Below are 22,312 nucleotides of genomic sequence, written 5' to 3'. Positions count from 1 at the left end.
ATGGATGCAATATCTGCAGGTTCGAAGCTACCTGGGAAAGATAAGACCTGAGCGAGGGTGGAACCTGGATCTCACACCCTTCGAGAGATTGTGTGTCATGGAAGAGGCACCTAGACACACTGTGTCATTATTATATAGTCAAATACTAGAAGAGCGATTAGGTGACCACACCCCCAGGTGGATTACTGCTTGGGAGGAGGCGCTGGGTCGATCCATCCCCGGAGAGCTCTGGAACAAGGCATTCCAATACACCCACAAGATGTCGGTGTCTAGTAGGTTACAAGAATTGAATTTCAAAATCTTATCAAGGTGGTACATGACACCGGAAAGACTCCACTCTCTCTTTCCAGCGACGTCAGATACTTGCTGGCGATGCCATGGGGAAGTGGGTTCGATGCTGCACATATGGTGGGAGTGCCCCATGATTACACCCATATGGAAAGACATAGAGAAGCTATACGAGAAGGTGAACAGGGAACCATTGTCCCTGACGCCGGAGGCGGCGCTATTGTCCATCCCTCCACCCGGCACCCACTCACTTAAAAAAGGCCTGTTGAAATTTTTCATTATGGCCACAAGACAAGTAATTCCCAGATTCTGGAAACAGGACATCGAAATTCCCAGATGTGCGTGGGTGGGGGCGATGGACGAAATCGAGCGACTAGAGAAACTGAGGACACAGGACGACATAACTAGACACGAGAGCTTTTATCGCACCTGGGCGGTTTGGATAAGTGCACGCAACTCACATTCATTCACTAGGTGGCTGCAGAGTGGCAACTATGAGTGACCGGCCCACACCATAAGTGGTAAGCTAACCAGGGGGTCCAACCTGGAGCACCCCCCCCCCTCCCGACACCCCCCCGCCCCCTCCCCTTCCCCCTCGACCCCAACCCCCACTTCCTACCCTCCCCGCTGCCCCTGTCTGTCAAGTAATAGAATGTAACAATCATATCTTAGTGGTTTCATAAGTTCTCTTTTAACGGTTACAACAACAAGATGAGAAGTGGAATTCACGACTCTATCAGTTCTTGACATAGTAAAGTTATATATATACTGTAAAATCAATAAAATATATTGAAAGAAAAATAGGCACATGGTCCAAGATTTGTGAGTGTGGACGGACCTCGAGAAAGTACCGCCCCAACTCCAAACTCAGAGGCATCCACCTCCATCACAAATGGGCAGGTATGTTCCGGTTGGACGAGGATGGGTGCAGAAGAGAAGGCAACCTTTAGAGTAGTAAAGGCGCAAGCGCGCATCAGAAGACCAGGTACTCACATCTGCCCCCTTCCTGGTGAGATCTGTTTAGCCACCACAGAGAAGTTCTTAATGAACTTGCGATAGTAATTAGTGAAACCCAGGGCCTTCAAGGTGACTGGTTGGGCCTACTCCGTAATGGCTTTCACCTTTCCAGGATCCATCTGGGTATCCCATGGTGTAATGGCATATCCCAAGAACAAGATTTTTGGCACACCAAAAACACATTTCTCAAGTTTTGTGAATAACTTGTTAGACCTGAGCCGAGTTAGCACAGTCTGAACATGCGCACGATGTGTCTTCCAGTCTGGGGAGAAAATCAGAATATTGTCGAGATATACTACAATGAACACGCCCATGATATCCTGAAAGACAGAACTTATGAACCTTTGCAAAATGGCATAACAAGGTACTCAAAGTGACCGAGGGGCGTATTAAATGCCGTCTTCCACTCATCCCCCTCCTGGATACGAATTAGATTGTAAGCTCCCCTTAGGTCGAGTCTAGAGAACCACTGGGCACCGGCAACCTGGTTAAGGAGGTCGGGGATGAGCGGAAGGGCGTATTGGTTTCTGACTGTGATCCTGTTTAGCTCCCTGTAATCTATACAGGGTCTGAGGCCTCCATCCTTCTTCTCCACAAAGAAAAAGCCAGCACCTACTGGAGACTCAGAGGGCCGGATGTGTTCCTTTGCCGAACTATCCTGGATATACTCCTTCATGGATTCCCTCTCCGGAACTGTAACATTGTAGATGCGGCCTTTTGAAAGTTTGGCCCCAGGAACCAACTCAGTTTTGCAATCCCATTCTCTATGGGGAGGCAAGGTTTCTGACAACTGTTTAGAAGAGACATCCGAAAACTCTGAGAGGTAGTCAGGTAGCTCAACGCCCTCGCAGGTGGAGATATCCACCTCCACCACGCGTACGTGATTGGCACAGCGTGAACCCCACTTGACCAGTTCCAATGTGTCCCAGTTAACTACGGGCTTGTGTTCCCTTAGCCAGGGTAGCCCCAACACTATGTCCACAAACAAGTCTTTCATAACCAGAAAGGTACAGGACTCAGTATGTAAGGCTCCTACCATAAACCGTAACTTCAGGGTAACAAGACTTACTAGGCAGCCTGCAAGGGAGTGGAGGCAAGACCTGAGACCAGACTTGGGGGGTCTAAACGGAGAAATAATCCAGACAGTTGAGCCACAAAGTCAAAGTTAACAAAAATAGCAGCAGCCCAGAATCAACAAATGCTTGGCCGGCATGGCAGAAAGACCGGAATTCTAAGGTGCAGGGCAACAACATTTTTGACCTTACAGGGTGTACCTTAGCTCCTAGGCAGTCCTCCTGACAACTGCCTAGGAGCAGAAGTTTTTCCTGTTGAAGCCTCTTCCCACAGGTCACGATGCAATGGCCCGGCTCCCCACAGTAGAGGCAGAGGTTCCTCCTTAGGTGATATTCGCATTGTTTCTTGGGGGTCATGGTTCCCAACTCCATTGGTTCTGCGGAGGGAGGTGATAAGGTCGGAAGTACTGAGGATGTGGACGTACGGACAAGACTGGTCCGAGTGGAGCGTCTGGCCCTCAAGCGTCAGTCAGCCCAGATAGCCAGTGACATGGCTTGCTCCACAGTTTTAGGTTCAGGGTGCGCCACGAATAGGTCCTTAAGACCTTCCAACAGGCCAATCAAAAATAAATCCTTCAGGGCAGCTTCGTTCCACCCAGATTCTGTGCAGTGTTGGTGGAATTGATAACAATAGTCCTCAGCCAACCTCTGACCCTGGCGCATGGCTAGGAGTTTTGAAAGCGCATAGGCAACCTGGTCAGGTTCGTCGTATAGCTGGCTCAAGGAAGAAAAAAAAGGCATCTAGAGACTGTCGGGTGGGCGAGTCAGCTGGTAATGAGAAGGCCCAATTTAGGGGTTCTGCCCTCAGGCGGGTAATAACGATACCCACTTTCTGGTATTCTGTGCCGGAGGAGTGGGGTCGGAGGTCAAAGTAGAGCTTTCAACCCTCTCTGAACGCAAAAAACTGACTTCTCTCCCCAGAAAAGAAATCTGGAAGCATAGCCTGTGGTTCCGATACAGTACTAGAAATGGAAGGGGGCTGTACAGAAACAGTAGCCATCTGCTGTTCCTGATGCTGCAGCTGGGTAGTTAGGTCCTGAGCCAGGTTCATCAGAACCAGAACCTGGTTAGCTAGGGCTGTCACAGCCTCTGCCGAGGGGTTCAAAGTTGCAGGTTGGATAAGGGGATCTGACTTCCTATTGGCCAGTGTTACTGTCAGGACTCGGGGTCCTGGAAACTGGAGGTCCCTGGAAATACCCGCAACCCGTGTCCCTACCTACTTGCCCCCCTGGGTTAAGCCTCAGGGCGACAACTGGACGACGGTCCCTACACTCACTAGGGAAGAGGAACACTGGGACTAACGAACAGACAGACACTGGAACAAACAACAGCAAGGAGTGTCAGACTATCCGGGTCGGCAACGAGAGGGTACACGGTACAAGAAGGTCAGGCAAAAGGCAACGTCAGGTCCATAAACAGGGAGTCAAAAGTCAGGAGTCACAACAAGAAGTACGCTGGTGTAGCAGGAAGACCAAACTAACACTGGCAAGGGAAATACACAGACACGGTTTAAATACTGTCAGAGCTCCCGCCCCAGCAGCTGATTAGGGCTGGAGACGGGGAGTCTGACAGCAACTGAGAACACCCAGCCATGCTGGGGAACCTGCCCCATCCCTGGAGGAGGCAGCGACCGAAAAGTGTGCCAGGTTGCCATGAGGCCGAGGACGCAGTGCAGGGCGGCACCCGCCGCGTCCCTACCAACCTGGCGGCGAGGAGGAGCCCGGCCGCCAGGGGAGGTAACTAGGACCGGGGCTCCCATGCACCACACGGCAGCCTCCCCGGTGACAGGACCGGCTGTGAGGGCACCGAGGACCCGGGAGCCGCCGGTCTTGACACACAGATTAGATATTAGACAGTGAGGGTGATCAATGAGTGGAACAGCTTACCACGGGAGGTGGGGAGTTCTCCTTCAAAGAAAGTGTTCAAAGAAAGACTGCACAAATATCTGTCTGGGATGATTTAGTAAATCCTGCACTTAGCAGGGGGTTGGACCTGAGGACCCTGGAGGTCCCTTCCAACTCAACCACTCTATGATTCTATGAAGTGAGACTTACCGGCCTTACCAGGCTCTCTTCTTGACCTCTTTTTGTATTTCGGAACCACACTTGCAATTCTCCAATCTAGTGGTACAACCCCGGTCTCAATGGTGTCCCTAAATATAAGAAATAGTGGTTACTTAGTTCCCTTAGAACCCTTGGGTGTATTCCATCTGGGCCCGGCGATTTATCGATTTTAACCCTTCTTAACCGGCTCTGCACTTCCTCCAGTGTTAGTCATGCAATACTTAGTGGGGGGTTTGTTTTTTTCCCCTGCATCTCGTGTGACATTTCTTTTTCATTCGTGAATACACTTGAGAAAAAGCTATTTAATAGGTTTGCCTTCCCTCCATCGTCTTCTATGATTTCTCCTGCATTGTTTGTTAAAGGGCCAGCGCTCTCAGTGCAAATCCTTTTACAGTTTATAGAATTGAAGAATAGTTTCGGGTTGTTTTTGCTCTCTTTGGCGATCAGTCTTTCTGCCTCCTTGGCAGTTTTGATTTTCTCCTCACATTATTTGTTTTTTTCCTGTATGATTTTAGCATTTCTTCGCTGCCTTCTTGTTTTTGTAATTTAAACACTCTTTTTTTCGGTTATTGCCCCCCTTATCGTCTTCTCAAGCCACATTGGTTTCCTTCTACTTGTACTTCTTTTATTTTTAAAGGGAATGAACTGCTCACATGAGGTGATTAGGATCCTTTTGAACTTTTCCCATTTGTCCTCTGTACTGATATTTTTGAGGATGTTGTCCCATTTAATGTTACCGATAGTAGTTCTCAGCTGATCAAATTTTGCTTTACTGAAGTTTAGTTTATTTGTCGCTCCCTGATAAGGCTACTTATTGAATAACAGCTGGAATTTAATTTATTTGTGGTCACTATTTCCCAAGTGCACCTCAATCTGCACCCCCATAATTCTGTCTGGTTTGTTAGTTAGTACTAAGTCCAGAGTGGCCCTCCCTCTAGTTGGCTCCCACACAAGTTGGGTAAGGTAGTTATCTCTAATTATTCTCAAAAATATCACCCCTATGAGATTTGCAGGTTTCGTTCTCCCATGTTATACCTGGATAATTAAAGTCCCCCATGATAATTACTTTGTTGCGGTTTGACACCTCTGCTATCTGCCTTAGTAGTAAGGTTTCAGTTTCTTCTGTTGCTTTTGGTGGCCTATAGAAAACCCCTATCAGGATTTTGTTATTCTTTCACGTTGCTTCGGTCTCTTCTGAAGAGATTGTACCCCTGTAAGTTCACCGCCTAATCGCACTTATCATCAAGCCATGTTTCCGTCATTCCCATTTTATCGTAATTTTCTTCACACATTCTCGCTTCGCATTCACTCACTTTACAGATCAGACTTCTTGCATTCATTGCCATACATATTATAGGGTGATTGCTCTTTTTTTCATTGTTCTACCTTTGGTCCTATTAGCTATTCTGTCAGTTCTAACTATATTAACCCCACGCCCTGCTTCACATAAGTTTCCATTACACTCCTCCAACCTTCTAGCCATCGTCTCCCCCAGCACAGCTGCACCCTCCCCATTGAGATGCAGCCCGTCCATACTGTATAGCCTGTAGCCGTCTGCACAGTTCTCCAGGAACCTGAACCCCTCCTTCTTACACCAACTCCGGAGCCACTTGTTTACCTCACTAAGATCCTGCTGCCTTTCTAGTGTGGCTTTAGGTGCAGGTAGTATTTCCGAAAAAACTACCTTGAAGGTCCTCGCTCTAAGCTTGGATCCTAGGTCCCTGAAATCATTTTTGAGGGCCCTCCAGTGACCTCTAATTTGTTCATTGGTGCCAACGTGCACCATGCCCACTGGATTCTCACCAGCGCTTCCTAGTAATCTGTCAATCCGATCCGCGATGTGTCGAACTTGAGCGCCAGGAAGACAACACACCATTTGACAATCCCGGTCTTTGTGACAGATTACCCTATCTATACCCCTTATAATTGAATCCAACACCACTAGGACCTGTCTAGCCTGCCCTGCACTCCCCGTCCCCGTCTCACTGGAGCAGTCATCTCCCTGGTGTTCAGTGGGCATGTCATGCTGCAGCGGTGCTGGCTCTGCAATGGCACCCCCTTCATCTGCCAATTTTGCAAACTTGTTGGGTTGTGCCAGTTTAGGACTAGCCTACCTGGTTCTCTTCCCTCTACGCCTCCTCCTGTCACCCAGCTAGCTGCCTGCTGCCCCTGCTCTTCCGTACTACCATCCACCCCCGCCTCTACCCCAGCGAGTGTCTGCTCAGTGAGCACCAAACTCCTTTCCATGATGCCAATGGCTCTCAGTGTTGCGAGTTGCTCATTTAGATCCAGGGTTTGGGCTTCCAGATGTGCGCCGAGCACACGTCTTGGGCAGCAGTATGCACCCTCAATTGGCTGATCAAGTACTGCATACATTGCACAAGTAGCACACTAGATGGTATTGCCAAGCATGGAGCTCAGTCTAGTGGGGGGATCTACAAATTTACCTACAGAAGTTACGAAGATTGACTAATCACATTCCAAACACGCTTCCGCTACATATCACAGCTAGGTATGAATGTGACTGCTTCTTTACATTCTCTATATAGGTGGAACTTCCTCCCTTCAAAAATTTAAAAAACTATCATCTGAACTGACAAGATGGGATAGCCCTCTCCTATCATGGGTGGGAAGAATTAGCACTATAAAGATGAGCAATGGCTCACGGTTTGTGTTTTCCCCACTCTCACACTTTTGCTTCACTTAAACCTCACACACATACTCCCAGACAATCACTGACTATATGTATCAGCTCTTGTCAGCAGCCAATTTTTTTTGCCACCAGGTCCAGCCTTGGTATCTCACTCTCTGGCCGTCTGCTACTCCAGGATCTGCTCTTCCCCGCTGGAAGGATCCTCTGATGGCTCCCTTGGTCTCCTTGCGGTGGCACCAATGCCACGCTGACGTTCTCCTGTTCCTTGCTCGCGTCTGCCGTCACTTCCGCCTTTTTGTCTTGTTTTCCTTTGAGACTATTTGTCTCAGGCTGATTTATTAATTATACAGCTCTGGGGGTAATCCTGATGGAGATACCAGACTATAACCCTACTAAGAGATCAGGCTACACTGCTGAAATACTGATAATGACTTGTAAGGGTGTGTTCTTAGCCACAGGGTTCTAAAATTCAGGTAGGTCACACCCAAAACGCCAAAATTTGGAATAATTTTGCAGACCGTCAGTACGCTTATAATGTAATGGGTGTCAGAATTAGCAGACATGGATCCTTTGACCAACAAATTGGTTTGGATTTGAACCATATGCTGAGATACCCTAGTCGCTATCCTTTAACCCAACAAATAACAATATGGACTTTCCTGTGGTAGCAGTTGTGGGATGAGCTAGAGTGATGGGTACGACCCCGCCACCCACGCCCATCCTCACAACAATCTCTTCTCACAGCCTTGCGTGAGGAATAGAGGCTATTCCTGCCCACACAGAGAACTTGTGGAGATATGCCTCAACATTTTGCCACTGTAATACAAGCAAAAGGAGGGCCGACACGTTATTAAATTGAATAATAAAGAACTTTTTCTGAAAAACATGCAGTGTCCAAATACTTTTGTCCATATAGTGTATTAGTGACACCAGATGCAAATTAATTGGGTGCACATACTGGGGACACCACTTCTGACTTGTCCTGCACCAGGATTAAGCCAGGGACTTGACCTTCTGAACATTTATACAGTAAAATACAATCCTTTAGTATATGGGCACTCACTGCACTCCGCAGTCAGTTAACGTTCTTTTCAGGGTCTTGAGATTTTTCTACAGCAACAAGGAGTGGGCTTATTAAAGTTTCAAGCATCAAAGTGAAAAGGTACAATATTATTAGTTATCAAAAGATCATATAAAAGGACATGCAATAATTATAAAAGTTATAAACATAACAAAGTCGATCACCAGACCTTCGCTGATTAGATTGATTATAAATTAGCATGGGAGACAGGCAGTTCCAATTTCCTGGAGTCTTGAGGCACTTTTACATGGGGCAAATGTTGGCACAGAAGCATCTGACAGATGTCCCAGTGATAATCAATGTCATCTTTCAATAGCCCTGTCTGCCGGTCTGCATAAATAACTGCTTTCCCTGCAATGGTGGACTATTCAGAATACTATATACCACTGAGCGAACTCCTTTTTGTAATGGGTTTTTGTACACATTTAGACTCATATAAAATGGGATTAGGGAGCAAGGGTGGGGGAGATGAAGAGCCGAGAAAATGAAACCCTTGGTTGATTCTTAGATTTTTTTTTCTGTTCATGTGGATTAAATTTATCCATGAATTGTTTGTAGGGAATATATTTTGTCTTTGACACTTAATTGGCAGAGATTTGTTAGTTGATTAGAACTAAACCTAAGTAAAGGGAGCTGCTTGAAGGGAATTTAAAATTAACCCCTTAACGACGGCCCCATCGGGAAACTACGTCCTCAGAAAGTGGGCTTTAATCCTAGAGGACCTAGTTTTATGCGTCCTCTTAGGATTAATGCCCACTTGCCTGAGGACATGACAGCTCCATGCTGTCGGTGCCCGCAGGTAGCCGACAGTATGGAGCTGTCATCCCAGGATGCGGGCAGTCACCCCCGGCATTGTGATCGCAATAAAGTAAATAAAAATGTGCAAAATGTCACATATTCAGCTGCCCTGATGGATCGGATCCATCAGGGCAGCTGCAAATACTCACCCGGCTTGTCCGCGGTGTCCCACAAAGACCGGGTCCTCCCGGACCTGCCGCCGGCCTTCTGCGCATGCGCACCAGACGATGACGTCAGGCGCATACGCGGAAGCCCGGGAGCCCCCGGCGAATTTGAAATCTCCTGGCTCCCGACTCCTGAAGGTAGCTATCCATTGGATAGCGGCGATCGCGAAAAAGTTAAAAAAAATCGGATCCATCAGGGGAGGTGAAAATACTCACCTAAGTTCTCCCCGATGTCCCGGGACCCGAAGTCCCTGTCTGCGCATGCGCGCCCGATGTCAATCATCGGGCGCGTGCACAGAGGGGCTCGAGCCCCGGGAAATTTAAAATCCCTCTGCTCCTGGCTGCCATGTGTAGCCAGGAGCAGAGAGATTATACCGGGGACATGATCACTGTAGAGTAAAAAAAAGTGTAAAAAGTAAAAAAAACAAAAAAAGTGCAAAAGCAAAAAAAAAAGTTTAAAAAAAGTTAAAAAAGCTTGCATTTCATCTCCCCCCACGGATCATATCCGTGAGGGAGGATGAAATGACGTACCTAAGGACCGCGGATTTATCCGCGGACCTTACCCCAGCTTCTGCGCACACGCCCATCGCCACAATGGCAGGCGCATGCGCAAAAGTCGTGGATTGCCAGGATAATTTAAAATCTCCCTGCTCTTGGCTACAAAACTTAGCCAAGAGCCTGGAGATTTCACGGGGGCCGCGGTGAGCGGTTCCTGATCACGTGTTCGCCGTTATCCAATGGATAATGGCGATCACGTAAAAGTAAAAAAAAGGTGAAGCTTCATCTCCCCTAACCGATGCGATCGGTGAGAGGAGATTAAACTTTTTACCAGAGGCCTCCGTTTTTGCACCCTTGGCGCGATCTTCCTCCGTGAACTTTCACGGATTCTGCACATGCGACCGCCGGCAAAACACCGGACACATGCGCAGGAGGCGGGGAGCCCAGGAAAATTAAAATCTCCTTGCTCCCAGCGACCAACGGTCGCCGATAGCCTGGAGCAGTGACGGGTGGCCTCGTTGAGCGTTCCCCGGTCACGTGAAAAAAGGTAGCGATCTACTTTTGGCCGGTCTCACATGACCGGATAGGAATTACGGATTCCGCATGCATCTGATCCGCGGTAATACGCAGATCCATCGCTTTGGATTACACAATTCCGCTCACATTAGCGGGTCGGAATTGTGTAATCCACTCGCAGAAAAGAGAACGCAGCAGGTTCTATTTTACTGCGGATATCCGCAGCATAGAGCCCATTGTGCTCCATGGTCGTGGATATACCCGCAGCCCATACGCAACTGCCTTGTATACGGGCTGCGGGTACCCGCGTCATCGCTAAGCGACGGTGCGAGAAATGCAAACAAACAAAAAGTACTGCGCATGACCGCCTGTGTGAGTACGCAGGGTCACAGCCGGGCTCACAGCTGGGATCCGCTGCAGGCCTCCGCAAGCGGATTCCACCTACGGCTGCGTGAGCCCGGCGTTATTCAGACTGCTACCTGTAATACGCAATTTACAAGAAGCCCCGGGAACGCTCACCTTCCTGCAGGTCCAGGAGCACCTTGTTGAGCGTCTTCTGTGCGAGACCGCCGCACCTCATCAAGCTTACGGAGACTCACAGAGCGCCACTTTTTACACCCCATACCCGCTACTGAGGTCACAAAATACATGAGAGGAGGGGGGATACCCGGTTTTATTGCCCCATGTACCCATCCCAACCAGCCTCCGTAATTAGCCCTGTCTTCGGAAACACCACACAGTTCACATTATTACTTTTATCTAAGATTTAGGGAAAGCCGAAAAAGGCGCGGAGGGCTAGGAGTGTGTGTGTGTGTGGGTGGGGGGGGTTGGGGGGGAATATTTTTAGGGAGTCAATTTTTATTCCGTACAAATGAACAATGGGGCCTGGGATTTATTCAGTTGTGCCCTGCAATCCAACGGGTGTTCCCTGCATTACAGGCCTTGCCATGTGTCCTTTAAGTAGATTAGGGTCACAAGGGGTATGTTTTTGAACACGGGACAAACGGGGGTATCCATTTTGGGGTGAACGTCTTCATTCCTATGTGTGCTGTACAAAAAAAACAGTTTTTAAATTGCCAAAATTGCCAAAAAAATGAAAATCGTTATTTTTTTCCTTCTGCTTTGCTTAGATTTATTCAAATACTGTGGGGTCAAAATACGCAGTGCACCCCTAGATGAACACGTTAAGGGGTCTAGTTTTTAAAATGGTCATTTGTGGGGGTTCTTTATAGTTTTGGACGTTCAATGGCTCTATAAGTGGGCAATGGGGCCTGGAATTTATTCCGTTGTACCCTGAAATCCAACGGGTGCTCCTTTCATTATAGGCCTAGCCATGTGTCCTTTAAGTAGATTAGGGCCATAAGGGGTATGGTTCTGAACACGGGACAAACAGGGGTATCCATATTGGGGTGAAAGTCTTCATTCCTATGTGTGCTGTACAAAAAAAAGTTTTTAAATTGATACAACTGTCAAAAAAATGAAAATTGTTATTTTTTCCCTACTGCTTTGCTTAGATTTATTCAAAAATTGTAGGGTAAAAATACACAGTACACCCCTAGATGAATTTGTTAAGGGGTCTAGTTTTCAAAATGGGGTCATTTGTTGGGGTTCTCTGTCGTTTTGGCCGCTCCAGGGCTCTACAAGTGGGCAATGGGGCCTAAATCACCTTCATGCTAAATTTCTGTTCTGAAAGCCACCGACTACTCCTTTCATTTTGGGCCCCGTTGTGCATCCACACATAAGATTAGGGCCACAATGGGTATGTCTCTGAACACGGGACAAACAGGGGTATCCATTTTGGGGTGCAAGTCTTCATTCATGTGTGTGCTGTACAAAGAAAGCAGTTTTTAAAACGACAGAACTGCCAAATAAACGAAAATCACATTTTTTTCCTTTTGCTTTGCTTGAATTCATTCAAAAACTGTGGGGTCAAAATGGGCAGTACAGCACTAGATAAATTCGTTATGGGGTCTAGTTTTCAAAATGGGGTGATTTGTGGGGGTTCTCTTTGGTTTTGGCCGCTCAAGAGCTCTACAAATGTGCTATGGGGCCTAAAAGGACATCAAGCAAAATCTATGTTCTGAAAGCCACTGGCTACTCCTTTCATTTTGGGTCCCGTTGTGCATCCAGACATAAGATTAGGGCCACAATGGGTATGTTTCTGAACACGGGAGAAACAGGGGTATCCATTTTGGGGTGTAAATCCTCATTTTCATAAGCACTATAGGAAAAAAATATGTCTTTAAAATGACATATTTGCAAAAATATGAAATTTTATTTTTTCTCCTCTAAATTGAATTAATTCCTGAAAAAAACTGGTGGGGTCAAAATACTCATGACACCCCTCAGTGGATACATTAAGGGGTGTAGTTTTTAAAATGGGGACATTTGGGGGGTATCTATTATTCTGACACTAATGAGCCTTTGCAAACTTGGCTTGGTGCAGGAAAACAAAGTGTTCCTCAAAATGCTGAAAAGTAATGTTAAATTTGTACGTCCTATAAATGGTTAAAAAAAACACAAAAGTTTTTCAAGTGTGCATCCAGAATAAAGTAAACAGATGGAAATATATATCTTATCAAAAATTTGTACAGTATTTTTGGACATATTTGAGATATTACAGTTGAAAATGTGAAAAAAAATGACAATTTTTTCAAAATTTTCCCAATTTTGGTGCTTTTAATAAATATACACAAATTATATCGGTCTGTTTTTACAAACAAAATTAAATACAACATGTGGCGAAAAAACAATGTCAGAATCACTTATATATGATATGTAAAGTCTTTACGGAGTTATGCTACGTTGAATGACGCATGTCAGATTTCCAAAATTTGGCTCCGTCACTAAGGCGCAAACAGGCTTCGTCACTAAGGGGTTAAGTATTATAGGGGGGCAACTAGAGGATAATCCATATTTTAACCGGGTGCTCCTCCAGAGAAAGAGGGAGCTAAATGTAAATGGGCTCAGAGAGAATAGGCCAGGCATAAAGATTCCATAGACCACACTAGGAAAGCTAAGGAGTGTGGCAAGACCCAAAGAGGAGTTTCTAAGGTCACCGCACACTGAGCTATCCTTGCCAATCTGTAATATTTCATTAGATTAGGTACGGAGAGAACTCCTAATCTTTTATGATAGTACATGGTTGAGCTTTTAATTCTGGTCCGGTTGTGTTAAAGCAAGAAATAGTGTGTTAAAGTTCTAGGGCCCGAATGGGGATGGGCATAGGGGGACACCTAAAAAGGTAAGCGTGGTAGCGTAATCCTCTTTATAGTGCTAACTCTTCCCACCCACGATAGAAGAGGGCTATCCCATCTTGTCAGTTCAGATGATAGGTTTTTTTTAATTATTAAAGGGTGGAAGCTCCACATATATAGAGAATGTAAAGCAGCAGTCCCATTTATACCCAGCTGTGATATGTAGTGAGGCTTCTGCTGGAAGTTGAAGTTAAGTTATTTTAATTTCACAAGGAAGGAAGAAGAATTGATAAATAAAATTTCAGATTTATCAAAGTTTACTTTGAGCCCCAACAGGATGGCCCATGCACCGAGGACCGACATTCAATTTGGTAGGGATGTTGGGAAAGAATCAACAGCAGGTCGTCAGCAAAGAGGTTGATTTTATATTCCATGCCTCCTAGTTGAACTCCTTTTATATTAATCTTAGACCTGATAGCAAGTGCAAAGTTTCATGGTTTAAAGCAAACAAGGTAGGACATAAGGAACATCGCTGTCTGGTACCTGGCCCAATAGTTATGGGTGTGGTGACATTAGAAGGTAGCTTGAGTAGGGTAGAAGGTGAAGAATATAATGCCAGGAGCGCTGAAAGAAAAGGTCCCCAATCCGTATATGCTCCAGAATAAAAAAATAACGGTTTCCAGGATACGGTGTTGAGGGCTTTCTCTATGTTTAGGGCCAAATGGAAAGATAGAGGAAAAGCGCTCACTTGAAGGATACTCAGGGATATAGTTGGTAGATGGTCCCAATCTCTGAAGGGGGACAGGAGCTCGTAGGTGCTGAAGACAATCTCATATAAATATAGAGGAGTATTCCGATCATGACATGAAGGAGGAGAAATAGATAAAAAAGAGAAAAAGGCCCTCAGCGCTCACACCATAAGGACTGGAAAGTGTACATATGGAAATCTTAATTATGACACTTACTTCAAGGAGGCGCCCTAGGCATAGGCGCCTCCTGATCCAAGTTGACGTATCAAGGGATGGCACAAAGCGGCAATGATGAAAGGTTCCACGGTTTAATGTATAAGATAAAATACAATACACAAGGCGTTTCGGCCGCACGGCCTTTTTCAAGTGTATACAATACAGACATTTATAGTAAAAGTCATTAGAGTACCTCATGATTGGTATGACCTGCAGCAGATGATCGGGCATGTGTAAGTGTCGCATTTGCATGACGTCCGATGTGTCGGCGCTAGATGACTTGGCTGCGTGTTGCATTGGGGTTGTTGGTGACGTGATTACAATGCGTCAAATGGCGCGGCTCCGGGATGTAAGATGGTACGTGTCGCATGACGCGACTATGGGCGTGCCAACAACGTCTGATGTTGCGGCACAAGGTCATGTGACTAAGCGTCATAGGGAAGTCACTGGAGCATCTCTAATAGCGCGATTACTATGGACATGTTAGCAACGTCTGACATTGCAACGTGGAGTCATGTGACTAAGCGTCATAAGGGAGCCCCCAATGATTTTGGTTGAAGGCGTGTTCCAATTACTAAATAACTATGTGCGTATCGATACACTGTCATATGGTCGCACCATATGGTGATGCGGCGACCACATGACGGCACCGAAGCCTGTAACTATACATAATACATGTTCAACAATAACATATGTCTAAAACCAAATATAATAGACATGATACAGATAGTGATGAACAAAAGAAAGTAGGATTTTTAGACTTTGATATAATAAAAGCTAATATAAACCCTTGTTGACCATTGTTATAATCCTTCCCGGTTTATGTATATACCTACTATGGACCAAAAGGACTTATAATTAATCAAAAAGGTTTCATGTGCTATGATGATAGTTAATTGAGACTACTGAAATCATTTGGAAAAATATATATATAAGCCCTATAAAATTGTGAATGAATTCATATGTGAAATCGATCATCAATGAGTTAGAAAATACCAAGTGACTATTATATGGATTGTAACAAGAATTGGTAGATATCTATAATAAAATAGGATACAAAATGAGAGGACTTTATAAAATTATGTTCAAAGCAGATTGTTTTTGTTTATACTATTTTTATATAAATTTGTATAAAAATGTTAACATTTCTCTAAGGTCTCATTTAAGCCGTACGGAACGAGAGTGTTGGAGTGGAAGATATGGAACATCTCAGTTCTCAACTTTGAAAATTCACCACTTGGGATTTGTTCAACTGGGTGATTCTGAGGCGAGTGGATCTGATGAACGGTGTATGGAACAAGGTCTGAGATGCTGAGTGCGAGGAAATTGGTTTTTATGTTTGATCTGTGTTGGTTTAAGCGACTACATAAGGCATGGACAGGGCGTCCAATGAACTTTGATTTACAAGGACATTCTATTAGGTAGATGACGTGGCTGGCTGAACAGTTCAAGAACTGATTAATATGGAACGGGGGGATATCTGAGCCTATTTCTATGATTGATATGGAACGGGGGGATATCTGAGCCTATTTCTATGATTGATATGGAACGGGGGGTATCTGAGCCTATTTCTATGATTGATATGGAACGGGGGGTATCTGAGCCTATTTCTATGATTGATATGGAACGGGGGGTATCTGAGCCTATTTCTATGATTGATATGGAACTGGGGATATCTGAGCCTATTTCTATGATTGATATGGAACGGGGGGTATCTGAGCCTATTTCTATGATTGATATGGAACGGGGGATATCTGAGCCTATTTCTATGATTGATATGGAACGGGGGGTATCTGAGCCTATTTCTATGATTGATATGGAACTGGGGATATCTGAGCCTATTTCTATGATTGATATGGAACGGGGGGTATCTGAGCCTATTTCTATGATTGATATGGAACGGGGGATATCTGAGCCTATTTCTATGATTGATATGGAACGGGGGGTATCTGAGCCTATTTCTATGATTGATATGGAACGGGGGATATCTGAGCCTATTTCTATGATTGATATGGAACGGGGGATATCTGAGCCTATTTCTATGATTGATATGGAACGGGGGGTATCTGAGCCTATTTCTATGATTGATATGGAACGGGGGGTATCTGAGCCTATTTCTATGATTGATATGGAACGGGGGGTATCTGAGCCTATTTCTATGATTGATATGGAACTGGGGATATCTGAGCCTATTTCTATGATTGATATGGAACGGGGGGTATCTGAGCCTATTTCTATGATTGATATGGAACGGGGGATATCTGAGCCTATTTCTATGATTGATATGGAACGGGGGGTATCTGAGCCTATTTCTATGATTGATATGGAACGGGGGATATCTGAGCCTATTTCTATGATTGATATGGAACGGGGGATATCTGAGCCTATTTCTATGATTGATATGGAACTGGGGGTATCTGAGCCTATTTCTATGATTGATATGGAACGGGGGATATCTGAGCCTATTTCTATGATTGATATGGAACTGGGGGTATCTGAGCCTATTTCTATGATTGATATGGAACGGGGGGATATCTGAGCCTATTTCTATGATTGATATGGAACGGGGGGTATCTGAGCCTATTTCTATGATTGATATGGAACGGGGGGTATCTGAGCCTATTTCTATGATTGATATGGAACGGGGGATATCTGAGCCTATTTCTATGATTGATATGGAACTGGGGGTATCTGAGCCTATTTCTATGATTGATATGGAACGGGGGGTATCTGAGCCTATTTCTATGATTAATATGGAACGGGGGGATATCTGAGCCTATTTCTATGATTGATATGGAACGGGGGATATCTGAGCCTATTTCTATGATTGATATGGAACGGGGGATATCTGAGCCTATTTCGATGTCTTTGTGTTTATGGCAGATGTTTTGACAGCATTTGCATGTGGATTGCCGCATCTAAAGACTCCTGAGGTTTGTGATAGAGAAGTGGGTATCCTTATTTTGGGTTTGGGCCTGAATTGTCGTGGTTGTGAGGGAGCTAGGATACTGGCTAGAGTTCGACTTCTTCTAAAAGTAATTTTAGGGAGAGAGGATATTTCTGATGTTAGATATGGATCCGATTTCAGAATATGCCAGTGTTTCCCGACAGTCTTTGAGTTCCTTGTGATATAGATTGTAGCGAGTGATTAAGTTGCAATCTTGGTTTGGAGGTGTTAATTTCTTATGTTGAGGGGCATTAGTAGGATTTAGAGGTTCGATGTCCCTACCTTCTGCTTTGGCTCTAGTGTGAGAATTGGAAATGAATGTTTTAGGATATTTTTTATCTGTGAATCTTTTGGCCAGGATCTCTGATTGGTTCTCATATTCTTTGATGGTGGAGCAATTACGCCTAATGCGTTTGAACTGGCCAAAAGGCACGTTTAGCTTCCACTGTTTCGCGTGGTCACTGCGAAAGTCGAGAAAACTATTCGCATCCACAGTTTTGAAGTGGGTCTTAGTTTGTATTATCCCTGCTTCTATGTAGATATCCAGGTCTAGGAAGGTGGCTTTGGTTTGGCTAATAGATCCCATGAACTCCGAGTTCCACGTATTAGAATTTATATGTTGGATGAAATTAGAAATTTCCTCCAGGGTGCCGTCCCATATGAGGATGATGTCGTCTATATATCTTTTATAGAACTTGATGTGAGGGTCAGAGAAAGTCTCCTCAAACGCGCCCATATACAAGTTGGCATAAACTGGTGCGCACTTAGTACCCATTGCGGTCCCGCGCGTTTGGATGTAAAAATCATTATTGAATTTAAAGAAATGATTATGTAGTATGAAGTGAATGGCATCCAGAATGAATTGTTTTTGTCTGGGAGGGGTTAGTGAGTCTTGATCCAAATAATATTTTACTGCTTGTAAGCCTTGTGTGTGGGGTATGTTTGAATATAATGCGCTGACATCACGAGTCACCCAAATCTAGGATTTTTCCCATTCAACATTTTGCAGGGACTGTAAAATATGTGTGGTGTCTTTTAGATAAGATGGTAGTTGGACTACTAGACGGGGGAGTTGTTTATCTACGTATTGGGAGAGGTTGCTTGTGAGGGAGTTTATGCCCGCTATGATGGGCCTTCCAGGGGGTTGTGTTGTGGATTTATGAATCTTGGGAAGAAAGTAAAAATAAGGTATTTCTGGATGTTTTGGGTACAGAAACATTTTCTCATCTTTTGAGATGCATCCATCTTGGTATGCTTCGTTAATCAGAGTACATAGTTTTTCTTTTAGCTCAACAGAAGGATCCGCAGATAAAGGTTTGTAATTGGAAGTTATTTAGAATACGGAGTGACTCTTCCAAATAATATGTTTTGTCCATGAGGACTATTCCTCCACCCTTATCTGCGGCCTTGGTTATTACTTCTTGTTCGTTTGATAATTTATTAATAAGCTTATGTTGTTGCCTGGTTAAATTCTCCTTTTTGCTGTTCTTTTGGAGTTCTGGCTGGTTGACTAGCTGTTTACAATTTGTTAGTACCTCATTATAAAATGTTGTTATTTGTGGGCCTTTCGATTCCACAGGATAAAAGGTACTAGATGGTTTTAAATATAGAAATTGTTGTACTGTGTGGTTATCTAGACTGGAGTTTTTATCATCGTTAGGGTCATTGGTTGGATGAAGTTTGAAATGTCTTTTCAATGTCAGTTTACGAATATATGCATTTAAATCTACAAATAATTCAAAGATGTCAGGATAACTAGACGGACTGAAGGAAAGACCTCGAGAGGATATTAATTTCTGCTTGCTTTAATTTGTATTTAGAAAGGTTGAAAATACCTGCTTTTATCGTTTCGTTGTTAGAGACTGTATTTTGCGTGATGCTTTGGGTAATTTTGTTGTTTTTGGATTTTTGACGGCCACCTCGTTTGCCCCTTCTTCTGACTCTCTGGGATTTGGGGATCTGCTTGGGGATTGGTAAAATTGAGTTATTTTCTGAATTTGTGGATTGGCAGCAATTGGTTTGTGAGGGTGATGAGGTGCTTTTTCCTTTGGAATTCGTTTGAAGAGCACTTCGAGTGACTCTTGTAGTAGGCAGTTGTTTCTCGGTTAGGGGAGACCAAGAGACACCTGTCTCTAAAAAAGATTTGGATGAGGTGTTAGTTGAAAGATTAAGATTCGAATTAGAAATAGAATTACAATCTGTAAACACGCCGAAACGCGTTGTGTATTTTATTTTATATATCAAACCGTGGAACCTTTCATCATTGCGGGTTGGTGCCATCCCTTGATACGTCAACTTGGATCAGGAGGCGCCTATGCCTAGGGCGCCTCCTTGAAGTAAGTGACATAATTAAGATTTCCATATGTACACTTTCCATTCCTTATGGTGTGAGCGCTGAGGGCTTTTTTCTCTTTTTTTATCTATTTAGGGCCAAATGGGTCATGGGAGCCTTCCACTTTGTTGCCCTAGCGGTATTTAAAAGTTTATGTATGTTATCAGGGGCTTGTCTATTGGAAATGAGTCCCACTTGGTCTTTGTGAATTAGAGAAGCGAATAAACAATTCAGCCAGCTGCCAGAAGAGATGTAAATAATGGTCAGGGTTTTAACCTGGGAACTCCTGTGCTCCAGGTAGTGCCTCTCCCTATTGAGCTATGTAGTCTTCTGGACAGCTCCTCTGCTTAACCTTGTCCAGTTCCTTGCTCCTGCAATCCAGCTCCTGATTAGCTCCACCCCACACTGATTGGACTTCCTATAAAAACCTGTCCCTCCCTCAGTGCACGATTATTGTGCTAGTAGCCTTTAGTCAAGCTCTCCCACTCCTGCTCCTCCTTACAGGATTTTTGCTCCCTACCATTACTGGCCTGTGGATAAATCCCAACCACACTATCTGCCCGCTCATGTTACAACACAAGGCTCCAAACTTGCTCTCAACCATAACAATAATTTGTAATGAATATTTGGTAAAGAAATTGCAGTTTTTGGTGCAGAGATGGTCTTTATTGTCTTTTGGAATAACTGTAAGATTGGGGGGGGGGGAGAAGAGTTCTCTCCCTTTAAGTTTCTGGAATAAATTATTTAGAGGTTGGACCAAGCTATTGTGAAGGGGAATTATATCTTGTATGATTTAGTTTGTATTTCAGTCTAATTTCAGCTATGTCAGTAAGAATGTTCAGCAGAGCAGCATATTCTGCAGGGTAAAATCATACATGAGTTCACAGAAAGAGTTTGAACCAAATGTATGATGTGACTGCATTTGGCTTTGTAACCCCCCTTTTTCTGTTTTCTTGTAGAGACCTATTTGTTCTATAAAAAGTAGTGTGAATTCACAATAAGGCCTTAGTCAGACGGGCGTTTTTAGCTGCGATTTGCGCATGCGTCCGGCGATTTTATAAAACCATTGCTTTGCAATGGTATCGGACACATGAGCGCTTTCTATGCGCTCGTCCGATAAATTATAGAACAGAAATCGCAGATCGCACCTATGTGCGATCTGCGATTCCTGTTCTCTTCTCTATATGCGCTCAATGGGGCCGGCGGCAGCAGCGCCGACCCCATTGAGAACATATAGAAGACAAATCATTCTTCTCTGCCACAGCTGTAACAGCTGTGGCAGAGAAGAACGATGTTAGCCCATTGAATTCAATGGAGCCGGCAATACAACCGTCTCCATTGAAAGCAATGGGCTGCCGGCGAGCGCTGGATGAATTGTCGGGAAGGGGTTAAATATATAAGCCCTTCCCTGCAATTCATCCTAAAATGTGTTAAAATAAAAAAAAATTGTATACTCACCTTTCCGCTGCAGCCGGAGTCCAGCCGCGGCCGCTGTCAGTTCTCCTGAACTGCTTCTCGGCACTATTCAGCCGGCGGGGGTTTAAAATCCCCGCCTGCTGAATGAGTTGCCTCTGATTGGTCCCGCTGAGCCAATGAGAGGCAGCAGTCACTCACCCATTCATGAATTCATGAATGGGTGTGTGAGTGAAACCTGCCTCTGATTGGTCAGGCTGTGACCAATCAGAGGCAACTCATTCAGCAGGCGGGGATTTTAAAGCCCCGCCGGCTGAATAGTGCTGAGAAGCAGTTCAGGAGAACTGACAGCGGCCGCGGCAGAACTCCGGCTGCAGCGGAAAGGTGAGTATACAATTTTTTTTTATTTTAACACATTTCTGGATGAATTGCAGGGAAGGGCTTATATATTTAAGCCCTTCCCGACAATTCATCCCGGGCTCGCCCGCAGCGCATTGCTTTCAATGGAGACGGCTGTATTGCCGGCTCCATTGAATGCAATCCGCTGGACAGCTCCGGCCCGTTTCTAATGAAACGTGGCTAGGAGCAGATTTTCGGGCGTTTTTTCGGCGCCGGTCACGCAATTTGCGCATGCGCATCCATCATGCGATGCGCAAATCGCGTGAAAAAACGCCCGTGTGACTAAGGCCTAAAGCAGAGTCAGTATTTGCAACACCTTCTCATGATGTGTTACTTTTGTTATTCTCTCTGAGCTCGTACCAACCCCACATAGTATGGCACCCTCAGTATATCGGACAACGCCAATTGCGCTATCAGTATTTGGTGACAAAACTGGGACACAGATGCCATTTCATCTTTTATGGACCTCAAGGGAACTTCTATTCAGAGATGGACAGATTATAAGGAACTCCACCAAGATATTCGTACACGTATGTCATCCTTTCCTCTCTGGGAGGATCAGCCCTGCGCCCGAGTGAGTGGAAAGAACTATTAAGTAAGTATACTGTGTGCTTTTCTATGTTGTCTGCGAAGTGATACCTTGACTGACTATGTAAGTGATGACTTAGGACTAAGAAACTGAGGGATTGTTTTTCCACAAAGTGTGTAATTATCATGTGGTCCCCAGTTAGTAACCTGTACTGTCTTCACTATTTGTCAATGGAAAAGAAGGAAATCTAGGGTTAAAAGGCTGTTAGGAGAGTTGAGGATGACATGGAAACTTGAATGCGGAGTTGCACTTTGTATTGTAGTAGGACTGTTGTTTTATACATTATTTGAGTGATGGTAAAAGTGGTGCAAGACCAGAG

The 22,312-nt window shown here is 44.7% G+C and overlaps 1 protein-coding gene across 3 annotated transcripts in view; it reads right to left on the bottom strand.

The window, feature by feature from the left end:
- Nucleotides 1-22,312, bottom strand: part of LOC136572292 (zinc finger protein 850-like) — a 722,303-nt gene that overhangs the window by 446,504 nt on the left and 253,487 nt on the right. The gene's annotated exons all lie outside the window — the stretch shown is intronic.

Source organism: Eleutherodactylus coqui, chromosome 7 (assembly GCF_035609145.1).
Source record: "Eleutherodactylus coqui strain aEleCoq1 chromosome 7, aEleCoq1.hap1, whole genome shotgun sequence".
NCBI classification, from domain to species: Eukaryota; Metazoa; Chordata; class Amphibia; order Anura; family Eleutherodactylidae; genus Eleutherodactylus; species Eleutherodactylus coqui.
The sequence above is the reverse complement of the archived record's forward strand: the minus strand, read 5'-3'. Positions and strand labels throughout refer to the sequence as shown.